This window comes from Hemiscyllium ocellatum, unplaced genomic scaffold, assembly GCF_020745735.1.
Source record: "Hemiscyllium ocellatum isolate sHemOce1 unplaced genomic scaffold, sHemOce1.pat.X.cur. scaffold_568_pat_ctg1, whole genome shotgun sequence".
In the NCBI taxonomy this organism is placed as follows: Eukaryota; Metazoa; Chordata; class Chondrichthyes; order Orectolobiformes; family Hemiscylliidae; genus Hemiscyllium; species Hemiscyllium ocellatum.
Window position 1 is genome coordinate 275813 of NW_026869120.1, and position 9174 is coordinate 284986.

Consider the following 9174-nt stretch of genomic DNA (forward strand, 5'->3'; position numbering starts at 1 on the left):
CACGATGCAAGATAACTTAATTTGGGAAAGGCATCTTCCAGGAGCTTGAGAGGGTGCACCGGGTGGCAATAAACATGCAAATTAATTCCCATAGTTCAAGGCTTTGAGGATTACGATCCTTCCATGGGTTTTTAATATAATCTAGTAATTTAAATGGAATATTCTTCCTATCCATTATGATTTCCCCCCACTCTTAGTATTAAAACATGAGAAATAAACCCGATCAAACCCTCCCTGCTGTAACGTCAAACGTTCCTTGTAATCAAGGTGCATCTCCTGCAACAGGACAACATTCACTCTCTCTTTTGTAAGACGATAAAGCACATTTTTCCTCTTGAATGTCAGATGGCTCCCCTTAATGTTCCAGGTACACCGTTTAAGCATATCATTATCCATAACATACTGTAGCAACATTTGAACTCGAGAGAATTTCATATCAAATTACACATCGCTAAGCATTGATGACAAAAGACTCATTGAGCTTAAATCTGTACAAACTAAAACTACTGCAACTAACAAGCTCTCGAAACTTTCCAAAGCTAAAAACATTAAAAAAAGAAACAAAATCCAATGTACCAATGACACTTGATAGAGTTTTCTCAACTGCCACCCCCCCACCCCGCCCAATGGGGACGCTTACATGTCACAAAACTTTAACTTCTGCCCGCTTCCAATATGGCATCCAGGGCAATTAATAACAATTAATAGATGGGCACTTAGTCATCACAACCACATTTGTAACTCGCTCCAACTTGAGCCACACCCCAGACACAAGAAAAGAAAGAGGAAAGAGAAAAAGTGTAGTAATAGTATGAAGAAGTTAAAAGTGAGTATTCTACCAATCCCCGACTATAATTTAACACTGGTTCATACTAGAAAAATCCAACAAAATTTCTTTAAGAGAGAAACATGATTATCTCAACATCCTGCTTACTTTAAAATGTCCACAAAGTTTTTGCTTTCTCTGGAGAGTCAGACAAGTTCATTGATCCATTCAAAGCAATACGAAGCTCCGTTGGGTACCATAAAGAATACTGAAACCTGAGTTCCATTACTCTTCTCTTGACGTCATCACAATATTTTCTTTTCTGAATCACCGCCACTGAAAAGCCCTGAAACACAATAATCCTGAAGCTCTCATGAATTAAAGCCATCCGAATATACATTGAGCTTCCATCATCATTCCATCAGGTTTGAATGATATTCCTGGATGTTCTGGAGCCGTGTCATTTGGTACTACTGTACATTTTCCACAAATCGTACATTCGGGCCAATCCCCGATAATCCTCGACTCCATTGTTATTTATGAACCTTCTGTCTGTGCGTCAAAAATATTCAATATCTTTGCCTTCAATGATTTGTGTGGAAGAGAGTTACTAAGACCCACAACACTGAGAAAACAAAAATAAAACACAAGCTCTGAGTGTGAGATTAATTTTTCTTTGTCTCCTTATCTGAGGAAGGATATGATCATATTGGAAGCAGTTCGGAGATGTTTCACTTCACGTATTCCAGGAATGAGTACCTGATATTACGAAGGGTTTAACAGGTCACTCTTGGAAACACAGGTGATCTTATTGAAACATACAAGACCGAGAGGAGAGTGGATCAAATAGATACCTACTGGGTATAGTCCAAATTTATAGTCATTTTTAAAGAATATCTTCAGTGTGGAAGCAGCATATCCCATCCATTAAGTCCACACTGACCCTCCAAAGAGCATCCCCCCAGAATTGCCTGCCCTTCACTATCCATGTAACTCTGCATTTCCCATGACTAACCTACCCATCCTTGGACACTATGGGAAATGTATCATGGCCAATCCACTGTAAGTTGCATATCTTTGGACTGTGGGGGGAAATTGGAGCATTGTGAGGAAACCCCACACAGAGCGTCGTCCGAGTTTGGAATTGAACCCAGCTCCATGGTGATGGGATGTAGTAGTGCTAATCACAGATCCACCATGCACACCCGTTAGTTCTATTAGTTAATTGTGGCTGACTAAAGAAATCTGCCTGACTTGCTCCTGTCACTGAACCTGACCCAGTCTGAGACCTTTATCATTGGCCATATCACCAACCTGGTCACATTTAAAATTTGTTGGGAGCAGTGGAGGAGTGGGACTAGATAAAGAAACAGTGACACCCTCCAACCTCAGTCAGAGCAGGAATTAGGAGAAATTCACCAAGTCGGATTTCATTCAAGCGGGAATTCTCTTTCCCAGAAGTTTGGGATGGCTGAATCTTTATATTATATTGAGCTTGGTTTCACCTGATTGCCCATAGACAGGTGAATCAGGGATAATGGCGCATGGAGAGAGAAGTGTAGTTGGGACCACAATGAGATGAACTTATTTACTAGTGGAGTAGTGTCCAAGGGCCGATTGGCTCGCTGATATCCCTCAGCCCTGTGTTCTGATGTTCCATCCAGCCCTTCGGACCTGATACAGAGGGGAAGATCGAGGCCACTCCGATGGTGAGGTGTTGTTATGGAAACGTACTTGGAAAATCCAGGCTGAGTCAGGAACCGACCCCCACCCCCAATCCCTCTTTCCAGGCTTCCCCTCTCTGTAACTTCGGCTCCAGATGTTGGTCATGTTACAGGCCCAGATTCGCTGGGAATACATCCCCATACCGCACCCGGGGTTAACTCAAACACATCATCTGCTCTCCCTGACTGCAACATTGTACAACACAACTTCCAGGAAAAGACCCATTTACTTTCCAAAAGCATAACATGTGAAATTAATAAATAGGAACAAGAGTAGGCCATTCGGCCCATCAGGCTATCCCTGTCATTTAATAAGAACATGGCTGATCTACTCCAGGGCTCACCTCCACTTTCTTACCGACTCCTTGTATCCCTCCACACCTCTCTGGGACAGGGAATTCCCGACATTCACTACCTTCGGAGAGAAGACATCACTTGGCATCTCAGATTGAAATCGATACTCCTTATTCGGTACCTATATCCTGAAGTGCGACAATCTGCCCAGGAATGGAAACAACTTCTCAATATCTGCCTTCTCAAGCCCTTTCTGTGTCTTGTATATTTCAGCAGTATCTCTCCTCATTCATTTAACCCCCAATGAATAATCACCTCACCATTATAGAGGTTCTCAATAACTCAACCTTTTTATTCCAGGAAGCCGCCTAATGTCCCAACTAACTATTGCTGCATCAGCAAGTAACTATTGCTGCATCAGCATGCTGACGTTATGTTTCATACACAGGAACCCTCCAATCCCTCTGTACTGCTCCTTGAATGGGAGTCCTCTCCGTTAAAAAAAAACAGCCTGCCTTTTGATTCTCAGTTTCATCGACAAACTCGGCTGTATATTGCACACAACGCCTTCTTTCAGACTGTCAGTATAGATTGTCAATAACTGATGCCATCGGATTCATAGCTGTGGTACTCCAGCAGATAAACATTTATCATAAAGATCCACTCATCCTGACTCTCCCATTTCGATGTGTTAACCAATCACCATCACATGTTAATACCTCATCCGTCATCATACGATCTTCTGGCTTGAGTAAGATCTTTTATTTGATCATACCCTGCGGAAAAGTTTTGGAAAGCCTCTTGTCTATCAGATATCCCCCAGATCAAATCCGCTTGTTACATTTTCAGGCATCTCGAAAAAAAACTTTGCATGATCTTACAGGGCAAAATATAACTTCCCTTTCACCAAACCACACTGACTCTGCGTGAAGCTTTCCTCAATGTCCATGCTGGCCAGGTTTTCCAAACTATACTAGCCCCATCTGCTTTCGTTTGGCCCATATGCCTCTAAATGTTTCCCATTCATATGTTTGTCCAAATGAGTTTCAAATGTTGGAGCTGTACATGGATTTACCACTCTTCCTCTGGCAGCTTATTCCATTTCCACACAACCCTCTGTGTAAAGTCATTGCCCCTGAGCCCCTTGTAAATGTTCCCCCTTTCAAATTAAACCTATGCCTTCCATGGCCGAACTCTCCCATCCTGTGGAAAAACCCTTGGATATTCACCCGATCCATACCTCTCATGATTTCATAAACTTATGGAATGTCAGCCCCACAACCTTCTACACTCCATCTGATACTAACTTCAAGAACATACATTTAAAGATAAGTACTGCAAATTTGAAACTATATTAAACATGACAGTAAAATAATACTCAGCCCAAACTTCATCCTGTTATTTGTCTTTCTCCATATTACAATACTGAGGCAACATGAAACACTTACGAGTGCCAATAAGACGTCAAGCACCTGCATTTATTTGTCTAAAGGGGGTGATGATCTCGACAATGAAAACGTATCTATGGCCAGATCTATATAATACCATATAGTCAAAATGCCCCCTCCTGGTCTCCCTATGGCCTTGTGTGCTTGTGTCTTCCTTATCTTGCACTCAATAGAGAGAACCCCTTTTCCCCCAGTTACATCTTAATTTAAACCCGTTTTACATACTCTTCTTTTATCTTTTGTAACACCCACTTTTCCCTGTCACCCATTCCCCATCTCTGGCTATGGATTAAAACCACATTTTCCAATCATTTTCAATTCTGAAGAAGTGTCACACTAGACTCGAAACACTAATTCTGTTTCTCTGTCTCTGCAGATGCTGACAGACCTGCTGAGTTTATCCAGAAATGAATAGGGGCACAGAAAAAAATTTCAATTAAACAAATAACGATCGATACTGTAAATAAAAATACCAAAAATTGCTGGAGAGACAGGAAGCTTTGTCGAAGGTTCAATGGACCTGCAAGTTTATATCTGCATTCACACAGAAAATGCTGCAACATCTTCAGCAATTTTTTCAGCGATTTCTGTTTTTGAACAATTTCCAACGACATATGTAAAAAGATGCCCAAATATTCTGTCCAACATGGAGCGCCGTACACTGGGAACTGAACAATAACGCATGGTGACAAGTTCCTTGACTCTGAAACTGCATAATGCTGGCATCACTGACACTGCAGAGCTCTGAATCATGGTCAGGGAGAAAAACAGAGGGAAACACATTCACTTCAAATACAGAAGATGGCATTACTGAAGGGAAAAGATTCAGATTACTACCTTAAATTGATTGAGTTATAGTAACAAATTGGAGGCCTGACACCAAGGAAAGAATTTCAACAGACTGAGAATATGAAAATGAAAGGGTTGACGCATCAGAAACCAGAGTAGGTCAGTGAATACAGTTCTGTTGGGTGAATGGGTCTCGGTGTGAACTGGGGGACAGTCAGTGGAATTGAATTGTAGATATTGCAGCTTAAACTGGGTTATCATCTGATGCTGTAGGTCACAGCAGAAGCATAAACAGAATTGTATTCAATGACAATCTGTAACCTTCCACTCAGGGTAATCTCTCAGTCCACTATGAACATCACGCAGATCTATGGTTCAGTGATGAGTGTTGGTGAACATGTCAGGGTCAGTACCATCTGATGACAACCCATTAAAGCTACCGCAGTTGACTGGTTACATTCGAATCAGCAGAACTAACATCTGGTACAGAGGCAGAAATGATCCCACGACTAGCAAACCTGATCAAAGCTCTGTCATCCTGCCAAATCCAAGCATAAATGTCGATGGACCATTAAACAATTTACTGGAGGAGAGGACTGCACAAATATCCCCATCCAAATAATCGAACAGTCCTGTGCATCAGTCGAAAAGTCAAGTATGTGGTGGCTGCACTATCCTCAGCCAGACATGTTGAGTGGATGATCCACTTCACCCTATCATGATGCTCACAGAATCACAGATGAAAGTCTTCAACCAATTCGATTCGCTGCAGATGACATGACGAAGCAGCTGAACACAGTAGATACGACAAAGGCAATGGGCCCTGACCCAATTCCTGCAATAGGACTGAAGACTTGTGCTGCACAACAAGCCGTGTCCCTGCGGAAGCTGTTTCATTCCAGTTCCAACTCTCACATCTCCCTGACAATGTGAAAAATTACTCAGCTATGACCAGTTCCCTAAGAGGGGAATAAATACAATCTGACCAATTAGCATCTCATCAGTCCCATCACGACAGTCAAGGTTGTGGGAGTTTTTTTTTGAACAGAGTTATCAAGCAGCACATTAATCACCAGCTTAGTGTAGTTTCCGATAAGTCCCCATGTGGAGATAGTGCTGTAGTGGAATTGTAATTGGATTACGAATACAGACCAGGCTAATGCTTGGCAACTGGTGGAATAATAAAAACAATTATTAACATATCGAGATCTAAAATCTGGTGTCCGTAACAGTGATCTTGTGTCCAATGTTGGTTGTAAACATCTATCTCCTTATCCAATGTACTTTGAGGAAGTGAAACTCCCGTGCTTTCCTTGTCTGGCCTAAAAGTGACGCCAGACATACAAACATGTGATAAATTCTTCAATGGTCTCTGAAACAGCCAAACAAGAAACTCAATTGTATCAAATGCTCCGAGTTCTTAAAGGATATACCCGGAGAGAACACCCGGCCCCAACCTTGGTGTCGGAAAAGGGAACGGGAAACATAGTCCTGTTGACCATGCAGAGACTTCCTTCCTAACATCTGACCATTTGTGACATTTGCAGAGTTTTTCCACAGGTTGCACAGGATCATCGGGAAATGAGTACGTCACACAACACATTGAGCTATCCCTGTGCTAGTTAATGGCCTAACATCTCCTTCATGCAGTTTTATACATACAATATTCATATGCCTTAAAATGTTTAAACATTGTGAAATATAAAATGAGAACTGCTGTAGTTCCTTCAGTCCATCAATTTTGCTCCTCCATTCAATATACAGGCAGTTCTCTGATAACGCGTGTTGATTAAATACAATTTGGCCGGACTGTGATACATGAACCTTTATCCATGAGGTGAACTCTCATTCACTGTGACGCAATTCCTTGCCGGGAACAAGCTGAACAGCAAAATCCAGCCTCAGGATCCTCTATCTGCAAAATATACAATCAATGTGTTCAGGTAAAACAGGAATACAATCCGCTCTGGAAGCCTTGAAACTGAGCCTGAAACCGGGAATTGTAGTCTACATTTAGAAAGAACTTTATTTCAAACTGTGGGAGAATCTTGTGGAGAACTGGAATTTCCCCATCGGCATCACGTGTTCAGTCAGCCCCACGCACTTTCTGGAGAAGAGTGTGGTGTATGGTACACTGCTGTAGACAGTGACTGTAGTTTGAAAATGTTACATTTAGAGGACAATTTTATTACAATATGTGATTTAAAGATGTATTTTAGACTGTGCTAGTGTATGTACTAGACTAAAGTTAATTTTTGGCTTGACTGATATTTTTGGGGGTTCGTCCATTACCCTTTTTTCCCATAGACCCCATTATTAATACTGCACGATTTTCTACAACACTGTGTTGCAAAGGAACACAGCTGCTGCGCCATTGGAGAACAACCTGGATTGATAGCTGATCTATCTTCACACGATACTCCTGCTCTCTCCCTATCCCTATAATTTCCAGAAATCCTTATTTATATTCAGCGCCTTGGTTTCCACAGCCTGATCTGGGAAAGAGTACCCCTGGTTCGCCGGTCTCTGAGTGCCGACATTTATTCTCATCTCAATGCAAAGTGGCCTCTCTGTACCTAATACTGTGGCCCCTTGTTTTAAACGTCCACGACAGGGAATTGCCATCCCTGCTTGCAATCTGTCTCGCCCTGTCAGAGTTTTATATATTTCACTTTGATCACCACTCATTTTCCTAAACGGCATGGAATACAAGCCCAGTCGCCCCAAACTCTGCTCCCACAACAAGCCTGTCATCCCAGAGATCAGTCTGGCCATCCTTCACTGCTCTCCCTCAATGTCAGGTTTGTCCTTTATTGGATAAGGTGATCAAACCTGCACACAATACTGTACAATGTTCGAGATGGGGTCTCACTGTACAGCTGCAGTAAGATATTCTTACTCCTATACTCAATTCTCCTGAAATGAAGGTGAAAACACCATTTATCTTCCTACCTGCTTTCAGCTCCTGAAATATTGCTTTCAGTGACTGGTGTACAGGGAGATCCAGATTCATTTCAATATCATAGTTCCCCACTTGCTGGGTCTATATACACTGGTCAGCGTGCCAATGCCATTCCCAGTATTGACTTCCGGCTTCAGAACTCATTGCCATATATGTACCGAGAGGGCTGCGCAGAAATAAACAAAAATGCAGCTTAAGTTCCTTTATTGAGCAACATTTTTCAACCACGCCCTTTCCAAATGGGAGCCTGCCGTTTTATTGTTCCCATCAATGTGCACAGCGTCTCATCTCTCCCGATGGTCTCCATCTGCCACGTATTTTCCCAGTAATTTCACTTGTCTCAGTCACTTTGGAGCATTTTTACACCCCCCTCACCCACCCACGTTCAGTGCTGTCAGCAGAGTCGGGAATATTGCATTTGAGGCCCTCAACCAAAGATATGATATGTATTGGGAATAATTGGGGGCCAAGCCACGATCCTTGCTATTTCCTACTAGCCTTCCATTTAAAAAAAAAATGTTTTATTCCTACTCAGTGTTGCCTGCTAGCTCTCCCATTCTAAAACCATGACCATATATTATCCTCAGTCCCACAGGATTCCATTTCGCACAATAGGTTTGGGCTTTATCAAAATTCTTTTGAAATTCCACTTGAAGTGCATTGATAGCTTCTCCAAAATTTTGATAAATGCCACTTATTTCAAATATAATTCCCCTTTCGTAAATCTCTGTTGACTTTTGTCTATGCCCATTAATGTCGGTCCAATACTTTGTCTAAACTGTCTAGTTGCTAACTTGATTATATTCCCTTTTTCTCACCAGACTAAAGATCCATAGTATTGCTAGGAAGTTTTCTTTTTTGTTTTGCATTCCCCTGTGGAGGCATAACCGAAGTGTTTGGTCCACAGTTCTGCTATTTCCCGGTCCTGCAAATTTCTTTCTCTTAATTTTGCCATTAGCATATTGTCATAAAATATTACAAGTTCTGTCTTATCAACTTTGTTAATATATTCTTCAGAAACCTATCAATTCCTATCTTAAGGTACTCAGTGATTGGCCTTCCACAACCATACAATCACAGAAGCAAAGACTGCGTACTATCAGAAATACAGCACGGTCTACACTAGACCCACTTTCTGACACAATACCTGTAGCTGTAAATCTTAAGGCATTTCAAGTGCACTACCATGTA